We start from the raw sequence: 21,916 nt of genomic DNA on the forward strand, positions 1-21,916 counted from the left end.
CATAATTGAAAAAGGGTAAAGATAACGGTTAGTGATCGATCTCAGAAAATTAATTTCAATTTTGAAAAAAAAAAAAAATAATTCATTAATTTTAACTTTTTTGTCGTTAATATAAGGATGTGTAATTGTATCTTCAAAGACAATGTGTACTGTTATTTCATAATTTTCAACACTGTCCATTTACCCCAAATCTATGGGGTAAGTGAACACTTTTTAAAATTTAACTTTTTAGCCCATATATTTCAAACCATTTGAATGAAGTTGAGAAATATTTTACACTACAAAGAGATAAGAGTGAACTATCAGTTTAGTATACTACAAGAAAGATTAGTTCAGATTAGAAGTTTTCAGACTCCAATTAAACCTTTAATGTGTCCACTTACCCCAGTTGCCCCTATATCTTTTAATACAGGTAATATTTAATGTTACAATATTTCAGAAATATCTTAAGAGTCTCCTAAGTCTATCCTAATTAGGACAGTCCTATGAGAGCTTCTATGTCTATCTTAAGAAGTGTCCTAGGACCATCCTAAAATTTATCTTAAGACTTCTCTTAAGTCATATCTTAAGACTAGTATTCCTAAGAACCTTTCCATAGCATGCCTGCTGATTTGCTATATACCGTGCAGGTAACTCTCAATACCTCGAAGTCCACGGAACCGAGGAAAAACTTCGACAGATCAAAGAGTTTGAGTTTTCAAGAGTCCGCAATTTTCCAGGTTGCTTGACAGGTTTTTAAATTAGTCCAACCGAATGTTTTGATCTTCATTTTCCAGTGCTCATCTTACACACGTGCTTTAACAATATAGCAAAAAATGGTCGTCATTATATCTATTTATTCTATGTAATGCGAACATCATAATATACATGTATATATGTTGACGGTGCAACCGTTAGGACGAGTGCAGATACATGTACCTATTCAGTCCGTCTATTCAAACCGCGCGTGACAATTGGTGCGTCTAGACTCTGACGTCATATGACAACGTATGTAATTTGCATTACCAAACCGAAGCCTGAACAGTGCTAATTTAATGAAAAACGTTTAATTTACTATTTATATACTTTTCGTAAGACTGACAATGTTAAGTAATTATTTTTAGAGGAGACACGCAACAATTTGATTAATGATATTTGTATCAATGATTTATCACCTTGCAGTACAAGTGTACCTGAATAAACATCCCGTTCCTCGGGTCCCGCGTCTAATGCCAGAGGGACATTTAAATATCCAAGTAAAGGTGTTAATTATGTAACGCTTGTGTACACATACATGTAGCAACTTCGAGGTATCGAGGGCATATTAAAATAGATTATGCATGGCGGGGCTGTATTTTGACTTTGAAGGGATCAGGGGTTTCGAGAGATTGAGAGTTCCGAGAGATTAAGATTAAATTTGCTTAGTTATATAGTGAAAAAATCGGGACTTGAGACTCACTTCGAGCGATTAAGAACTTCGAGAGATCGAAGTTTGAGCCATCAAGAGTCACCTGTACTTATCATCAATCAATAGTTCTGAAACAAAACATACGTCATTGTTCAACGAATACAAGTATTTTCTCGTTAATCATTCTAAATCACCATGTCATCGTACTATTTATATCCATGTGACGTTGCGCACGCTGTTGGTACTATAAAATCTGACTCTTTAGATGTCGTAAAGAAACTGGCGTTTTCAAGATGTTAAAGTTACTAGAAATTAAAAATGAAATTAATTATTTAATCCAAGGTAATGAATTATTCTAAAAATTCTCTTTTTAATAATCTAAAAATATTTTAGCTATGATATGGCTTTATTCATTATTAGTTATTATTGCGAAATTCCCGTGTCCAACGTTACATAAATTATTGTTCGCTCAACTACAAGGTATAAAAAGATCCACTTCCAATCCTCTAAATTAAATGAAGTTTAGGATATGCAATAATATCTATGCATTCTTTGTAATATTGTTGAATTTTTAACATCATTTTCTCAATTTCATGAGTTTAGGCTGAATCTACAGTGCGTGAGTAAAATGCCCAACAGAAAAAAATCGTTTCCTAAAGTTGACATTAGCCCACATGGCGATGTTTACTAGACATATATGCCAAACAAAGATAAATTTTGATGAATAATCCTTAAGTACATATGTTTCTAAAACTAGTTATGTTGATACATGTCATATCACTGCTAATACGTAAATATTAGTAAGGTTTTGTTAAGTGTAGCCATTTTGTTATGCATGTACGAGTCGCTGTACTATCACTTAATATGTATCACTTACATATCAAAAATACATCAATTAATATTATATATATACCAATCATTACTGTATCTTGAAAGAACATTTCATACTGTATTAGATAATAACATACTTTTTACGGTAATCATCTACATGAAATAAATGCAAGCATCAATATAGATGTAGCCATTTTGTCACAGGTACGAAAAACGTCATTTTACACTACATATATACGAATGACGTCGGGAGCGTCAAATTATTATCGCCGACACCGTGCTCTTTTTTTTCCAAATTTCTGCAGGTCGGGAGTACCAAGTAGGGTAGGAGGTCCTTCTCCAATTATTTTAGAATAATCTTTTGTTTTAAATTTCTGAAAATATTCATTCACAGGCCGGTACCCCTTCTTATTTTGTTGCAGCAATATCTTAACATATCACGTTATTGATCTCATTTTTGGGGCTTAAAATGAGAATGAGACCCCCCCCCCCCCACAAAAAGTAATAGGATTTATGAATTTGGTGATAAGCCATTTTTTTTTCAATTTGGTAGGGTTTTTAATGGCGAAACGTCCTCATCCCTCCTTTTTGCATGTCAATAAACCACCCCCCCCCCCGATTTATAAAAAGAGCTTAACTACTGGGGCTGAAAAAAAAAACAAGAAAAATTCAATTCAATAAAGGTCCATTTAATTATTTTTTTTCAGTTTAGCAACCTCCTATAATTCCAAAACCAATTTACCGATTCACAAAAATATATCAGTACAAAAGCCCAAAATTAAAACAAGAACTTTATACCGGTCTTTCCCCTCTAAAGTCTTTTTCGGAAAACTGGCTCTTGAATAGAATTTCCCCTTCAGAAATCCCGCACCAGATTCAATTTTTCCTTAGAAATCCCTACTCTGTGTAACATTTAAAAGGTGCTATTCCCTCAAGAACCAATTTACCCCTTCTCCTATAAAATATCATGCCAGTACAATGTACTTTATATACATGTATGAGGGGGAGGGGGCGACACATGATTACAAATGTCCCTTCTATAATTTTTCCACAGGGGAAGTCCCACTCCTGAGTATAGATTCCAGGGGGGGGGGGGGAGGCTGGTTATAAGGGAAATCCTACTTTGTACACCAGCTGTCATAAAAATTTACATCATTCAGATGTTTTGATTTCATAATTCCATTTCTCTCGTAGAAAGACACATTTTCTCTATCGTAGAAAAATACGTTCCTTTGCAAAATCAAGGTTGTAAATGCTAAGTAAATTACCTAATTTAACATATTTTAGAAAAATATAGAAAGAAAATGACAGAATTCAAAAGGTTTCAATAAAAAAGAAAGGCGGGGAGGTCGGGAAGGGGGTCGGGACCCCCCTCCCCCTGGAATTTTCCGTTATAATTTTTTTTTGCTTTCAAAAACTTTGAAATTGACATTTTTTGAATTGGTTGGACCCCCCCCCCCTCCTTTTCGGAAAAATTCCTGGAACCGCGCATGAAAGGAGTACCGATTTTCTGTGCTTTTCTCTAATCTTGGGTGTCAAAAACCAAGGCACATGCGGGGCTTGATAGATATAGAAAAATTGAAATGACCTAATGGAAAAAAATGAAGTAGACACGGTTGAAAAAGAATGCTACTTGATGTATATTCTCTTTGCAAGACAGAGAGTACAAAGTGAGAAAAAAAAGAAAGAGAAAGAGGAATCAAGCATATGAATGTGGATATGTATGCCTGTGGCAATTTCATATTAAAAATCTTACAATTTATTTATAAGATTATAAGATTTTTAGTGTACATTTTAATATTTTCAACGATTCAAAAATTGAAAAGTTTGCGCCCTATTATTTTATTTAGATTAAAAAAATTTTTTAATAAATAAAATTCACATTTTACAACTAAAATATGCAATTATAACGTTTTTAAAAAACGTAACAACGTTATGACTTTAATGACGTTATTTTGACGTAACGTCAATGTGTACCAACACCGTGCGCAACGTCATGTACATGTATATGTTAATTAAAGAAATCTATATGCCATCTCGATTTAGTCGCTTTCACATTTTCCTTTTAAACTAGGTAAGTTATGGTGTTTACTACTGCATGCAACTTGATTAAAAGTTCATTGTGAAGTTCATCTTTTTTATTTACATTGAAGCACCTGATCCAACCTCTGTTTTTTTCAAGGGTTGGGGTTTTTGTTCTGTTCATTATTCGTTTTTTTACTTAAGAACCACGCACGCTAACTCTCGATTCCCGCCTACATTTTACACTCATTCAATTCGATACTAATGGCAATTTGACCGTAAAATCTTTGTTGAATGTAAAGAACAGTTCAATGGTAATTGACTGATAATTTTAATGCCAGTGTTAAATTGTTAATTACCCCTAATTCCAGCTCTGAAAATAAGGGGGGTAGACGATATTTTCCATTGAAATCGGGCTTTAAAGCATCAACACATTTTAAAATATTCTTGGATATGAATAAATGTTCCTTAAATCTTTTCTTATGTTATACGCATATAAAATTAAACATATATTATTAATAAAATGCAATATTTTGGTTGTAAAACCCTTTTAAATTGGTGAAAAAATAAGCATTTTTGTAGTTTTTTGTCTGTAAACATATGTTTCCCCCCGTGAACACAAAAAGCTTTTGTATGAATTTGTGAAATGACAGTCCATATTACCTGTAAAAAGGAATTTTTGTTTCACGGGGGGGGGGGGAGATGTTTTAAAAATATTTTCCGTTGATTTCTATAGTGAAAAACACAAGTTTTACCCAAATTATAGAGTTATCTCTCTTTGTTTTCCCAAAGAAGTAATGTTTTATGAAAATTCATATAAATATCTATATAAATACGAAAAATCATTCAAATATGTTAACTTTTGAAAATTGACTTGGAGGTAGGCGGGAGAACAATGCTATCGTTCGCAGTTCTTTATAGTCGCCCGCGTGGCGCAGTGGTAAGAGCATCTACTCTAGAGTCGCGGAGTAAGGAGTTGATCCTTACGTCGCGGGTTCAAATCCCAGTGTGGGATATGGAAACCGGTCCTTCGGATGAGACCGTATAAATCGAGGTCCCATGCATGTCGCAGTTGGTGCTGGTACGAAAAAGATCCCTCACTGCTCAATGGCCCTGCGTGCCGAGCATAGGTCAAAATTTGCAGCTCTCCACCAGCAAGTGGTGGCGTCTCCATATGAGTGAAAAATTCTCGAGAGGGACGTTAAACAACAAACACAAAAAAAAAAAAAAAAACTTAATTTATGAGTTTGATCACTATTCGTTTTCTTTTCTTTTTTTTTTCATTATAAACAGATGTTCAATTAAATAATGGTACAGATTTAGCATTGCTTTAACAACTGAACATATTTTAAAATTAGAGTTCGATTTAATATTAACGTTAGGAAAACCTCTTTACCAGCAACAGTCAATAAACAAACTATGCAAACCAACAATGGTCCAGGAACATTCCAAGCAAACCAGCAACGGTTCATGGATATACCAAACAAATCAACAAGAGTCAATGAACATATCAACAACTGTTATTAATAATGTCATCAACAGTCATTAATAACACCAACAAGAGTCAACGAACCATTTCTGGTCATTAACCAAGACGGAAGCTTTGTCGGTAAAGCCTTCACTTAGTAGTCATAAGGTCGTGGATTAGAGCAGCACAACTGCGACAAACCGAAGTCGGTTAATAGATAACAATACTTTCCTCGCCTTGCGCTCTGAACTACTGAACTAATATATTAAGTTTTGAGTCTTTCGGATGATACTTTAAAAACCTGGCACATTCACGATAGGCGTTAGAACGTTGAAGATCCCTCACTGGTCAATAACTCTGAGTGCCGAGTAAAGATCTAACTGTGAAGCCCTTTGCGGCATCCCAAGTCTCATATTAGTAAAAACAACCCAAGACACGTAAAAATATCCAACAAAAACAAACAAGAGTCATTAAAGACACCAACAACAGTTAATGAACTAACAAACAATCAACAGTCTATTCAGTATTCAATAAACAAACTGACAACCGTCAATGAACAAACCAACAACAGTCAATTAACAAACACGTGAAACCAAAAAAGTCAATTTACATACCCACAACGGTCAATTGACATACCAATAATAGTCAATTAACAAACAAACAAAAGTTAATTAGTCAATGAAAAAAATCAACAATAGTCAATGAACAGATCAACAACAGTCAATTAACTTACATTAACCAACAATAGGTTATGAACAAAAACAACAGTCAAGTAACAAACCAACAACAGTCAATTGACTACCAAACCAGTCAATGAACAAAGAAACAACATTCAATAAACGGACCAAAAATAGTCAATTTACATACTAACAACAGTCAATATACATACCAACAAAAGTCAGGAATAAACCAACTACGCAGCACAGTTAAGGCTACAAAAAGGAGGCGGGGCCTAATTTGTACGGGAAATATTAACTATGACATCATACAAAACTAACAATTCTTAAAAATACCACAAAGTGAAATTATTTGCTATTTTAAACTATAGGAAACAATCTAACTAAATCAAAACGTACTCTAACATGTTGTTTTGTCATTAGTTAAATCATATATAGTAAAATATAAATAAGTCACTGATCGCAATGCACTTGTCGTTGTGACGCCATTTCGTAAAACTTGACGCAGTTTGTATGCAGTGAAAGGCGGATCAAGTGATATTTTCGCAACGAAAAATGTATTTTATAATGAAATAAAACGTTAAGAGATCATTAACTTGGATCCAATGTCTCCTTAATTATTTTGTTCATATATTTTTCGCTCGCGTAGCGCAGTGGTTGGAGCGTTTGCTCTAGAGTCGCGATGTAAGGAATAGATCCTTACGTCGCGGGTTCGAATCCCCTGCGGGACGTAGAGGCCGGTCCTTCGGATGAGACCATATAAACTGAGGTCCCGTGTCGCAGTAGGTGCTGGCAAGAAAAAGATCCCTCACTGCTCAATGACCTTGATTGCCTGGCATAGGTCAAAATTTGCAGCCCTCCACCGGCAAGTGGTGGCGTCTCCATATGAGTGAAATATTTTCGAAAGGGAAGTTAAACAAACAAACATATTTTCGTACATTTCTTATTTAATTGATACAGTTGTATATTTGTATGCAAGTGCATCGGAGGGTAATGTAAGGGTCTTTATAAATCGATCTAGCGCAAGGGCATACACTCAATGGATCATAGTGAGCTTTTACATATAAACTCTAGAAGTATTAATGTATTTGAAAAGTGCTGCAATTCTGGTGAAATCTTGAAAATGAATTAATTATATCTATATTTAATGCCGTTGACCAACTCAAAATTGAGCATGCGGTCATACAAACATGATTTTAACAATGAAAATGCAGAATCCAAATAGGATCGCAGCACTTTTCAGAAACTACTACGTGTTGAAAATATTTATAAACTTTACTTAGAATTTTAACTTGGTTATGCCCTTGCGCTGGTGAAATTTATATGTGACCTCAATATTGTAAGTATATGTGCTAAAATCACGAGACTGTCCATTACGAGACAAGTCTAAATATAAAATCTAATCCCCTCAATATGTAGTTAATAACGATAATTACATATGTCCGATATAAATAAAGTACTAACAAGAATCGTTATCCTGATTAAGAATGTATTTTTAAATCTCAAAAATTGCCGATATTTCCATTGCGCACCTTAACTGTACTGCACCAAAAAAAACAAAAAACAAAAACAAAAACAAAAAAACCCCAGTCAATTTCAATAAAAACAAAGGCTTGACAATGTGAGTATGAAGTATGACAGTCCGAAGATGACCCAGTGTTAAATTGTTTTTACCAACAAGGTTATCATAACGACATAGAACTCACGAAATTTTAAACATTCTAAGAAGAGTCAGTTGACCTATCAGCGAGAGCCAAGGAACAAACCAACAACAAACAAGGAACAAACAGACTACAGTTAATGAACATACCAATAGTCATTGAAGTTATCGACAATAGTCACGACACATATTAACAACAGTCAAAATACACACCAACAAAATACTAACAACAGTAAACGAACCAACCAACAATAATGAATAAACCTACCAACAACAGTCAGTAAACTTATCAACAATAGTTAATGAACATACCAGCACTGTTAAGGCATACTATGAAGAAATCAGCCGTATTATGAAGTGCATAAATAGATACCTTTTTAAACTGAATTTGTTTTTGTAAAGATATTATTTTATCATATTAGTTTAATATTAATTGATATAGCATAGTAAAATCCCACTCTTTGGTGAATTTAGCTTGGTCACCAGATTTGACAGTCATATGATTTGCTTGGAGGTCATAAACAAATTTCAATATCGCAAGGGCATACAAGGGCAAAAGAATCACTTCTTCTACCTTTTTAAGAATGGTCAAGATCTATGAAGTGGATGCCTTGTATTAAATCCATAGCTCGAACAATTCAAATGTTCTGGGCAAGGTGAAAGTTTTGCGGACAAACAGACAGGGCAAAAACTATATGCCCCCAAATCTTCGATTACGGGGCCATAAAAAAGATAAATAAAGAACTAATACAAACACAACACATTATAATCAAAACAAACGGAACAATTTATTTCCAATAATTTACCCTGTTTACTTTTATTTTAAAATCGTCTCAGGCACCTTACAAATTAATCAAACATAGGTAAAGTTCAACTACTGCATGACCGTATTCACTATTTTTAAGTCATTAAGTCATTTCCCGTATGTAGAGATTAGCAGAGAACACGACCGCTGGTAGACAGCTTGCCCTCGAGGCATTCACATCTGTAAAATTATGACTCCTCCTCACCTGAAATTTACTACCCGGTAAAAAATCTCTGCCTTTAGCGAATTTTTATCATGCCTCAAATTGTTTTGATATGACAAAGTTTACATGCTATTAAAATCAATCGTTTAAAATTCTTTGCTAGAAGATAAATATTTTTGATGTTTCAGCGATTCAAAAATTGAATTTCTTAATATGCATAATTATTTTGTTCGCCAACGTTAATCCCCATTGCTCTGACGTCAAGGGTGCCAATCCTGGTAAAGTGAAGTTCTTACTGTGTTTACAAAAGCTCAATTGTTGCGTCTATCAAACCTGTCGGGTAATAAATAAGTAATAATTGGTTATTGGCAGCTAGTAAGGAATAATTTGCGACGTTTTAATGCACACATGTGCACAAGAAAGGATTTAGGAAGATTTTTTTCACATTTCTTAGACGTTTGCAGGAGATGAAAGGGGGTTCCCTTTTTCCTGCAAATGCGAGGGCTTTGTCCACATTCAAAACTATCGTTTATGCCCCGACCACGATTTTTTTTTTACTTAAAAACATTTTGAAGAAAAGATACCTTTTTAAACAAAAAAAAAACAAAACAAAAAAAAAAAAAAAACAAAAAACAACTACAAAAGCGCGTTTAAAAAAGTCGCAGAGAATCTAGTTTTGAATCTCGTGATGACATACTGCACCACTGAAGAAGTGTATTTTCTATTACTTCATATATTTTGAGCTTGAATACTGTTCGTTATCTCCATACATTTCGTTCACTACTTGAACAGAGAAAAGATAAGAAGGATTTAATCTTATATCATTTATTAAAATTCTGAAAGAAGGAGAATTCAAATTCCCATGTTTATAATAATTACGAAATCAAAATGTACAGCTTAATAATCGTTCTGGGCAGTCGAAGTCCCAAGTGTTGAGGTTCTGTCTTCACTGCCCTCTCCATTTGTCGGCAAATTTCTTGGTTATTTCAATCTGCTGAATGTTCATACATATAAGATTGAACGTTCATAACTGAAGGAATAACGTCAATAAAAAAACCAACTATATTGTGAAGTCTGTTAAACGTCAAATATAACATATCTATCAAAGAATATGATCAAATTCGATAAAAAAGAATTGTTAGAAATAACTTTTTTTAATAACTTATTCTTTTAAAAAACATTTTTATTCTAAATGAATCAAAGCACCAAATTATGTAATATTCAATGAAATAAGAACATTGAAATTTGTGTTGGAAAAAAGTTTCAAATTTCTTCGAATTATCATTGATGCTTCCCTTTGAAATCACAAGATACCGTTTTTGTGGCATTAAAATTTCAGCAATAAAAGAAGAATTCTGAGAGTATTGCATTAGCAATACTAGTCCCCTACCGGCAAGTGTAATCTTGTTCCCGTTAAGAATTGAAAATGCCATAATTCCGTCAAAAATTAATAAAGCTGGACGAAATGCAAACTTGATCTATAACTAATCAAGGTAAAGCTACATACCAAAAATCAGCTCAATATCTACAAGCGTTTAGAAGAAAATTGCGGAAAACCCTTAAAAATTAAAAAGGCCGTAATTCCGTCAAAAATCAATGAAGCGGAACGAAATGCAAACTTGATCTGTAACGGATAAAGATACACTCACATACCAAAAATCAGCTCAATATCTGCAAGCGTTTAGGAAAAAAGTGCGGAAAACCAAGTGGGACAGACTGACAGACAGACAGACGGACAGACAGACAGACGGACGGACAGACTCAGAGGAAACCTATAGTCCCCTCCGGTTTCACCGGTAGGGGACTAATAATTTCAAAGTCCTAAGATTCTACTGAATTTGCAGTAGACAGATCAAAGTTATCTTTAAATTTCAAAAAAAGAAAATTAAAAGCAGGAATTATGATGCAAGTTGTTAGGTATTTCAAAAATGTGTTAATTTTAGGCTAAAATTGAGGTTATTTTTCTTAGATTTTAACAATGTGGTTGCCATGATTGTCACAATTTGGCAGTTGAATTTAACAGTTAATCTGTTATGTAATTCGGAACTTACCAAAAATATATATCACTACATAAATTGACTCTTCTTTAATATAGTCTGCTGGAAGTCTAGAAAGCCGAAAGCCGAATTTAACTTTACTTAAAATATTTTGAAATAGAAAAAATGATTATCTAGTTAACTTCAAAGAAGATCGTCTACTACAAAATATTGTTAATGTGTAACTTGCAATTTTCAGCGCAAAACTGTCAAATAAAATCCACGATAGCGCCAAGGAAAACATATAAAGTTCGCCTTTTTAAAAATGTTTGCCCTTGTCGCAAGTAGACGATTTCAAAACGGGATGAATTATGAGAAAGCAGAGTTATCTCTTTAACTCTGTATCTCTTTAACACAACTGTGTCTGTGCTAGTTTAAACAAAAACGATCTTTGTAAAAGAGCAAAAAAAAGAGTAAAACGTGTAAAAGAGCTGGATTGTCCTTTCTTACATGTATATTTACAATTTAAGTCATATATGTATTAAAATATCTTTTGTGTTAACACCGACTAACATTTACACTAAGCACTAATTAAAAGAAAACTAAATAAAACCTGTGACGTCTCTTAGCATGTATCAGTTTATACACACTTTAATCAAGATCTTATAACTGTCTGAACACCAGTAAGAATTCTAAGGTTATTGAACTTATACTGGGAAATATTGACTAAATTGTTTGCACAAATTCACGACTTCCAAGTGCCGATGTAAGTTCTATAACTTCTTTTTTATATAGTTAAAACATTTCCTGATTATATCATATCTTTTTAGGTCACCTGAGTCACTCAGGTGACCTACTGCTATCCGTTTTCGTCCGTCGTCGTGCGTCGTCCGTCGTGTGTCGTGTGTTAACATTTGAATATTTCCAGCTTCTTCTCTGAAACCGCTAAATCAATTACAGCCAATTTTAGCATATGGCATATCTATGGGTGAAGGGGAACAAAAATTGTAAATTTCGTGGTCCCTTCCCCCTGGGGCCTGAGGGGTGGGATTAAAATCATCAAAATCAATGCAATCTTTAAAAATCTTCTTCTTTACTCCTGGACATCAAGCAGTCGAACTGTTGGCATGATTGTAATAAGCATTGAGCCCTCTTCCAAAATTGTGAAATTCATGGCCCCAGGGTGAGGGGTTCTGGCGCTAGGGCGGGGCTCTAATGAATATATAGTGAAAATGCATTAATTCTTTGAAAATCTCCTCTGCTCCTGGGTATTAAGCAAATGAACCAAGTACATAGTTATGATGAGGAAGAGTGCCACTTCTAAAATTGTGAAATCCATGGCCCCAGGGTCAAGGTTTCTGGTGATAGGGCGGGGCTATAATGATTATATAGTTAAAATGCATCAATTCTTTGAAAATCTTCTCCTCTGCTCACGGTAGCTCAGTCGGTAGGCGCTCGCTCCGTGATCGGGAGGTCGTGAGTTCGAATATCGGCTGCGACTGACCTAAGTCGAAAAAAAAATCGGTAGCAACTGTTCCTTCGCCATGCGCTCGGCACTTTGAAGTGAAAGTTGCGGGTCCTTCGGATGAGACCTTAAAGACCGAGGCCCCGTGTCAGGCAGGCGTTGGCACGTTAAAGATCCCTCACTGCCCAATGGCCCTGAGTGCCGAGTAAAGGTCAAAATTTGAAGCCCTTCACCGGTATATGGTGACGTCTCTATATGAGTGAAAAATTCTCGAATGGGACGTAAAGCAACATACAATCAATCAATCAATCTCCTCTGCTCTTGGGTATTTAGCAAATAAACTAAGTACATAGTAATGATGAGGAAGAGTGCCTCTTCCAAAATTGTGAATTTCATGGCCCCTAGGGCATGAGTTCTGGTGTTAGGGCGGGGTTCTATTGATTATATAGTGAAAATGCATTAATTCTTTGAAAACTTCTCCTCTGCTCCTTGGTATTAAGCCAATAAATTAAGTACATAGTTATAATGAGGAAGAGTGCCTCTTCCAATATTGTGAATTTCATGGCCCTGGGTCAGGGGTTCGGGGGGGGGGGGGGTTATTTATTATATACTGAAAATGAATATATGCTTTGAAAATCTTAGCCTCTGCCCCTTGGTATTAAGCAAACAAACTAAATACATAGTTCTGATGAGAAAGGATGCCTAGTCCAAAATTGTGAATTTCATGGCCCCAGGGTCAGGGGTTCTTGTGCTTGGGTGGGACTCTATTGATTAATTAGCAAAAATGCATTAATACTTTGAATATTTTCTCCTCTGCCGCTGAGTACTAAGCAAACAAACTAATTGCAATAATATCAATGTAAATGTATTAAATAAAATTATAGGTTAATGTGGCTTTTCTTTGCTCCTGGGTATCTAAGTGGCAAACTGAGTACACAGTTGTAATGAGTGAAGCAAATGAGAGTTCCTCCCCTTTGCTATATGTTGTTAATCAGGAAATCCTAGTATTTAATTTAATTACATCTTACAGGTTATTTGATCGAATGAGAATGCAAGAAAGAATGTTATATATATATATATATATATATATATATATATATATATATATATATATATATATATATATATATATATATATATATATATATATATATATAGAAACAAAATAAAAATGAATGTTTAAATGAGCAAAGCATTCTCAAAGTCAGATTCTTGCCTGGAAAGCAATATAAAAGATTGACATAAAGATTATTTATATATTTAGCAAAAGTTGTAATTGTACATAGTATGTTTATGTGATGTTCTGTTTGACAGTAGACGAGTTATTGTCACTGGTAGAGTCATCGCTGACAAGAGACTGGACGAAGTTGTTTTATACTTTATCAAAGTGAATAAAAAATCACAGAGAGTCAGGGTGACTTATTATAATTTATGACAAGTGGCAAATAGCCGTGTTGTATATCCAAGTCTGTGTGTACTGAATAGTAGCACTAGGCAAGTGACAAAAACATATCTGTATATATTGAATACCTTACACAATAGGCAAGTGTCCATTGTATTTGTATATTCTGCATTCATTATCATCCCTGTAAGACTTGGGAAAACCAAGTATGATCCTAAGAAAATCACTCGGGTATAACACGTTACAATAAGCAAGGGTATTTTTACCAGATTTTTTAAATTCTTGGGCAACATTGTTTCGTCTATCAGTTAATTTTGTTTTATACTTCTATGAATCCTTACAGTGTTATATTATACTCAGATGACCGTTAAGGTCCTTGGGTCTCTTGTTTTTAAATACAATAACTCTTAATTGATGAGATTTGTTTAATACTGTTATCTAGCTACAGTACAAATGTCCCCCTCCCCCACGGCGTTCTTACGGGCCTGATAATCCAACACTACAAAGAATCCTTATATTGAAACATATTCCCTCTGGACTCATATGAGAGCCATGAGGCAGCCCCTGAACCCTGCCTAACCTCTTATATATCACACCTGGGCTGGATGTGTCACCCACTGAGATTGTATATAGTTACATATATTAGTTATATTTTACGTAACATGTTTATGAATAAGAGTTGTGATATCGTGATTCTTTCTTCAACACGTGTTTTTGTTAATTATTTTTAATTTTTCAGTCAAAACTTCCTGCTGTGGTTTGTGAATGTAAACAAACATTATGCCAAAGAAAAAATTTCTCAACCCTCCTCTTTCAAATATTTTCTGAATCCGCGCCTGAGTCTTTTATTGAATTCAAAATACAATGTATCTGTACCAGTGATTTATCAGTATTAAGCTTCACATCACCAAAACAAACTTGTCTGTGTTCATGTCGACCACGAAGTCCCTAACACTTAGTGAAATACTGCCTCAGTGAAATCACTCGGAGCTCCTCGGGTGGCTCGTACCTTGCACACTAATGTTTGTATGGAGCGTAGCGGAGTCAGCCGAGGATTGCCGATTGTAGTGAAATTGCAGGATCTTCCAGCTGCCCCATCTCCCACATCATATTTTCTTTTATTTTGTGATACAGCACATGAAACACTTGACATTTGTCCTTTTCCTGCTTTTCTTAAAAAATTTTTTTTTTTATATCTTTGGTTCGATTTGAGAGGGAAAATTCTCCGTCCCTGACACTCTAGTTCTTATCGTTATACCTTTTTACAGACTTGCGTGGGGATCCTGAATCGTAATCATTTCCTTTTTGCGTATATATATATAAAACGTAGACAATAAATTACATTATTCCTTTAGTGGAGAATATTTTCAGTTAGTCAATTTCCCACACTCTCATCAATACTCAATGAAATTTTTTCTGTTCTTTTTGTTTGTTTCATTGTGTTCTCTTTTCTTGTTTGGTTCTTCTATTAATCAGTGAATTCTTTTCTCTGGATTCCCAACTGATGATAAGTCAAATTCAAGAATTTGCTATTTCTTGTGACGAAAGAATATTAAGCATTCCTTGAACAGCTTCATTTTTGTCGAAAAGACTATTATCCTTAATTCAAAATGTTTGCGGAATGGTCATATTCAAAATGTTTTCGAGCAAACTCGATAGCGAAAACAAAATGCAAACTCAGCATTCAATAAATCATCAAGATACTTAACTCTTAAAATCCTCTGGATTTAAATGGCTTCTTTTCATTAAACGACTATGAAAAATTATTCATTGTTGATAATTATCATATGTGAATATATAGATATTCTCCACTAAAGGAATAATTTAAAAAAAATAATGCAGCTGCTTTCCTCGGTACAATATTTATAAGAAAATTTTAAGTCAAAAAAGATGTTGACAATCTTTTTAAACAAGAACCTTTGGATATTTTTCTATGTCCTCATATAAGATGAAACTTCAAAAGAGCTTCACAAAAAAAAATGTTAAGGTCAGACACAAGTGAAATATTTGAATAATGTTTCTGGACTGGAGTTGAGATAAAGCTATACGTAGTCCCCCGTGCACTCTATTATTACGCTGCTTTCTGGTCTTTTTTTTTTCTTTTTTTTTCATTTGTTTCTTTTTTTTAAAGTTATTTGTCGGTTTTTTTTTTCCAGATTTGTTTTACAGTCTCTTCTTATTACGCTCCAAGTACGATGCAGATTTTTGACGACCAGGTTTTTTGACTTCCATTATGCTATCTGTTTACAAACTTTAAGCCCTTGCACAATATTTGCATTCTCTTTATTATTTGTGTGGCCCAATAAAACTACCTTTTTTTCATAAAATTGAATGATTATTTTCATATCTTCTTTTTATAAAACCTACTCTGAAGAAAATTTTTACGAAAGTGGAAATTTTCAACGAAGAATTATTTTTCGCAATAAATAAATAAATAGATTATTTTAAAAAATAATTTTTTTTTACCATATCAATCAGACCGAGCGATTTTAAATGCTTGGAAAACCAAAGTTATATAAAAGTTTACTTCTCCACAGATAATACATGTAAAAACATGATAAAAAGGAGCACAATAGTGTCCATCATAATCTCAACAAATTGTTTGAAGGCCCGGTCTCTAGATTATTTAAATGTTTTTAATGAGGAACTCCTTTTAATATAGTTTAGTTTAAGAAGAATTTTATTCACGATATACATAGAAGTATATAGAATGAACATGGATTGAACAGCAGGCAAAATTGGCCTATATTAGTTCTCTCCATTAGAGATCAAAGTACAAATCATGAAATGTTACAATAGTATATATCTCAACTTATACAAAGACATGTATTTTAAACTAATTTCATGGCCGTAGGAACTTTTAATATCAACCCAAGAGTAGCTTTGTGTAGAATGAAAGTTATTTTTTACAAAGTAATTTTGAAGATGTCCAATCACAAGATATGAAAATTTCCCAGTTCCATTAAAATAAACCAGTTGTCTTTGATATCAAATAGCTTAATTTTTTTTTATCTTGAGGAATGTTTGTATGAAGCGTAGAAAAGTCATACGTTTTGATGTTACTGACTTTTGAAAAAAATTGTGATTTAAATTTTCTAAAGTTCTTTGGAGTTTCTAAGAATCTACATTTGGTTTACACCAGTTCTCGAATATGCTGTAGCACAGTACATTTGAATTTTCTCCTTTACAGCAGTAATAATTATTTGAGGAGTAATAATAGGGGTTTGGTACACCAGTTGCTGGATTTTTTGTAAAGCTTAGGAATCCAGTGTAGGTAGAGTAGCTCAAACTCACTTTCGTTGACTAGTAAAGATTGAAATGTCGTTTTGAAGAATTTCATCCTAGGAATGTGAACTATAAGTAAGATTTTCAGTCATTTTTATGACCCTACACTTCCATTTTCATTGTTTGAGTTAGATATTCTTTTGCCTGGTGAAACCACACTTTTGTTTTAAGATATTTCCTTAGCTAAATTGTTCAATTACATAAAATAAAATACATTTACATTGAATTCTATGAAAATGTATTTGAAGAAGTTATTATGTTTTTATCAAAAAATACCTATATGTATTTGAAATGAGCTTTACTTGTTTTTAATCAGTATATTAATCTGTTTAATTAAACATAATAGAATAAATGGTCAAATTTTACTTTAATAGAGACATTTTAAGAATTACAAGTTCGTAAGAAGTTTAAAGATATAAAGTGAGAGTAACAGCATTGTCAATTTTAATGTTCGCTTTCGGAATAAGTTTTCTCTTCCGATTTCGTTGCATGACATTACTATCCTTCTTCTGCCATCAAATCCCTCACCCTGTAGGCGGCAGTCTGGAGCCTACAACACAAATAAGGAAGTTATTCCAAGTCTTGCTCTTTTATTTTTATTCTCAGTCCACAAAAATGGTATAAGAAAAAATCCTATTTTTCTTTTGATTCCCTTCCAACAATTATGTTAACAAAATATAAAGTAAGATTTTAAAAAAAGTGAATGATTTTAAAGAAAATTTGATAAATAATGCTTGATTCTACAAATCGGGCAAACAAAAATTACAAAATAAAATAGTAAATAACAAAAACAAAAGAACAAACAAAAAGAAATGGGAAAAACGCAAATGAAGATGAGTAAAAAAGAAATGAACCAGGAAAAGAGAAGTATATTCTGTAATGGTCACTTCCGAAAACTATGATATTTCTTGCACACTTAAGTTATAGAACACAGCAATTTTCTCTCACAGAAAAATATCAGATTTTTTTTTTGTAAACTTCAGTTACAAAACACAACATCGTTTTCTTTGTTTATGACAGTCTTTTGTACAATCAATGGGAAAAAAACCTCTTTGTGCTTGATTTTTATTGATTATAGATTCATTCTTCGAGATATAAACTTTTTAAAGTTCAAAACCCGAATTTAAAATGTACATTGAAGCATTACAGAGTATGCAAAGTATATCTCAGCAGACTGAAATCTTACAAATAGGAAATAAGTTCGAAAATGAAAAGCACTCATTCCTACGAGCAACTTGGAAATGGCATTATCATCCAGATCTAGACAAACAGATTTTTTTTTCAACTTAGATTATGACCTTTTTAAGCGCTGGCTATGCAAACACTTTCGATAAAACCAGTATCACGATTTACTAATCAAGTGTAAAAATTATACACGATGTATAAAAATTCCATATCAAAGATTGATATTTTTGGCATTAAAAAAATCTCAATGCTCACGATTTCTGTAACTCGTTTTTTTTCCAAAGAAAATACTGCACACTCATTGTATATATTTACGTGGATCTAAAGTCATAAGAATGCTGTCAAGCGAAAAAAAAATATAATGCCATATTTACGATTTATATCAGGATTTTAACTGATAAACAAAGGATACGTACACCTTATACATGTTATGGAGAGATTGTATAATACAGTATATATCTATATCTATATCTATATATATATATATACACTGTATTAGATATGAAAGTGAAAAACATGCTTAAAAAAAGAGTTGACTGTTGTTTTCGTTAGCCAATCAATTCTCAAATCAAGAATGATGCTTGTAAATGCTTAAGCATTTCGTGTTTTCGCTTTCAACTATGTAGTTTGGTTTTTTTTTTAAATAATATCTTATGACAACAAAATCAACCGATCTCTGTTTTCTTTTTACAATTTGCTCTTTCAAGGACGATTCCATTCAATTCAATTTCTATTGATCGAGTAAGCAATACAAGTTGTATCAGAAAAATGTCCAATTTACATGTTGCTAACTGAAACAAGTACAAACATGAGTTATCATATTGATCGAATTTGAATACAAATTTCAGGACACATATGTAAACAGTATAATATTTACTAAACCTGCATCACTTGATTATTTGAAATAATTTCATATTCTTTACAATTTGAAAATGATAACATTTGTGTGTAAAATGCGCTCTACTTAATAGCACGATAAATCTGAGTAAATTTGAGAAAGAAAATGTCCTTAAAAAATAAATGTTTTTTTGGTGGGATGTGTGCAATTAAGTTCATTTTGTAGTTGGATATAAAATTTAGTATACTTCATAGTTGGATATAAAATTAAATTCCTTTTGTAGTTGGATATAATAAATTTTAGTTCACTTTGTAGTTGGATATAAACTAGTGTTCACTTTGTAGTTGGATATAAAATTCTGTTCACTTTGTAGTTGTAGTTGGATATGGAATTTATTTCACGAGTGAAAATAGGAATAAGAACCCTGTCATTAAATTTCCTTTTATTTGATTCATGAAACGTCATCCAATAATCATCCAATATCCATGTGTACGAAACGCACGAGTTCACAAAATTTTCTCGCTAGAACATTGTCATCTGAAAATGTCAATTAAAGCAAATGCAATTTCAATTAATAAGTCAGCATTGTTTTTTATTTCAAAAACTTAAACATTAGTGTAATTTTTTATTCAATTCAATGTGAATTTTTTATTCTTCAAAATGTTGATGATTTGTTTTGTTTTTGTTCTTTTTTTTTGTTTGTTTGTTTTGTTTTGTTTTTTTTTTAAATTCAAACAGAAGTATATAATTTGTAAAGGATGCTAGATAATTTTAGAAATTATAGATAGTCATATTTTTTTTTACTCATTATTTGTGAGTTCTGATATAATGACAAAAAAAAAAAAACTATTATTGAGGTCGTATAGGTCTTTACAGTTTACTTTCAATGTAAATTAGCTATTTAACATGAAATGTTTGTGTTTGTTATATTTATATAGAACGTCCACCACTGATTAGAAGGACTTTTATTCTATATCTTTAATAAGTTAACGTTGTCCTGTTTATTTTCAACTCGCTTTGGTTTGGATCTAATTTAGTCAAATATCGGTATTTTAATTCTATGCATGAAAAATAATAACAAGTGAAATTGGAAGCTTTGTTAAGATGTTCTCCACTTTTCACAAAATTCATTCAATCCGATACAGTTAAAGTAAATTAAAAATATTAAATTAAGACAAAACGGGAGTGGGTGGGGTGGCCTTTTCGATCTTGCCACAGGGGGAAAATTTCTGTGGATTTGACTGAACTCAATCACAGCGCAATTAACGCTAAGCTTTATATTACCCATTAGAGTGGTGCAAGGCAAATTATGTCAGCAGTTTTGAGGAAAGGATCCAAAACATTTCCAGATTAAAATTAAAACTGGAAACGTATATCTCAAGAGAACAATGAGTCTTTTTAACTTTTTAGAGGAGGGGGAAGGAGGCAATAATTTCAATATGCTACATGCTCAATTATAATGACGAATACACAAAGTAAAATAAAAAAGAAATAGATTGTTCGAAACTTTAACCGTAATTTGATGCTAGAAAGCAAATGTAAGTTACAGATTACTAATTTACTCTATTTCATTGACCATGCAAGTAATGTAGTGCCTGTATAAAAATATAGTTTTCTCACAAAAATGTATACGGGGAGGAGTGGGCTGATTTTAAACATAGATTGAAAGGAGAGGGTCTAGAAAAATATACATCTAATTTAAAATTATGAGAAATTTTGCCTTTAAATGCCTAGTAGGAAGGGTGTAAAGATACCATTTTTGTCCTCTTCTCAAGGTAAGTGAAATATGCAGTGTAGGTGCCTTAGTAAGACTTGCGGACTACGGATTCTTGTTATATTTAAAAATATTTTGGCTTTGAATCAGAAATCGCAATTTCCAAGATTAATTTATCCGCATTGAAGGGAATGAATGCCATAAATAACATCCAAATAAAATCTCTGTAAAAGGTTTATTTTCTATTAGATCCTCTACTTGAAGCTTCTGCCATCAATTGTCTCAAATCACCCTTCGTTGATTAGCGTTAATAGCACTCTCATTGAGTTCACCCCAAGCTAAGAAAGAAATTCTTGGGACATAAGTTTGAGGCTCGTTGGGACTGTAAACTGTCTACTCGGTATTTTTTTCATACATTATTATTATAATTATTATTATAATATATATATATATATATATATATATATATATATATATATATATATATATATATATATAGAGAGAGAGAGAGAGAGAGAGAGAGAGAGAGAGAGAGAGAGAGAGAGAGTATGGTGGCATATTTCTGCCCCCCCCCCTCCTACATGCAAGATAAATTATGTTAACATGCAACATAATTATGTAGACATGCGACTTATTTATGTCAACATGCAAAATAATTATGTTACATGCAAGTTACCAATTTCTTTAGAGAATCTAATTTTAAAGAGTCCGTGACGGAAAAAGGGGAAAATTGACAAAAGTAGAATTTTTCATGACACATGCAAATTTTGTTCAGTTCTTGAAGGTATTAGCTTTCAGAAAATTACAGGTTTCAGAACCTAAAAAATCTACTTTTATGGAGAAAAATAAAAGTAAAAATAATTTTTGTTTGTCCCAACACAAAAATATTGCTTCACCTCTTCCTCTTTATTGTACGCATGCGCAGAAAAGTTGAAGAATTTACCGTGGTGTCAATTCCATAGATATAAATGTCGGGTGACCGAGGATTTTGATACAATCTTCAATAAAGATGATCAGAACTTATTCTTCACTTTTTCT

General features: G+C 32.9%; 1 long non-coding RNA gene across 2 annotated transcripts in view; it reads right to left on the reverse strand.

Annotated features, from left to right (window-relative positions):
* Window positions 1–17,442: 17,442 nt before the first annotated feature.
* Window positions 17,443–21,916, reverse strand: part of LOC133175939 (uncharacterized) — a 38,478-nt gene continuing 34,004 nt past the window's right edge. For both annotated transcript variants that reach the window (XR_009719356.1, XR_009719355.1), the window contains exon 3: window positions 17,443–17,691. This is a non-coding gene — a long non-coding RNA (uncharacterized LOC133175939). The remainder of the gene's footprint in view (window positions 17,692–21,916) is intronic.

This window comes from Saccostrea echinata, unplaced genomic scaffold (genome assembly GCF_033153115.1).
Source record: "Saccostrea echinata isolate AGI-Se365-2 ecotype Australia unplaced genomic scaffold, CSIRO_AGI_Sech_v1 ptg000064l, whole genome shotgun sequence".
Classification (NCBI taxonomy): Eukaryota; Metazoa; Mollusca; class Bivalvia; order Ostreida; family Ostreidae; genus Saccostrea; species Saccostrea echinata.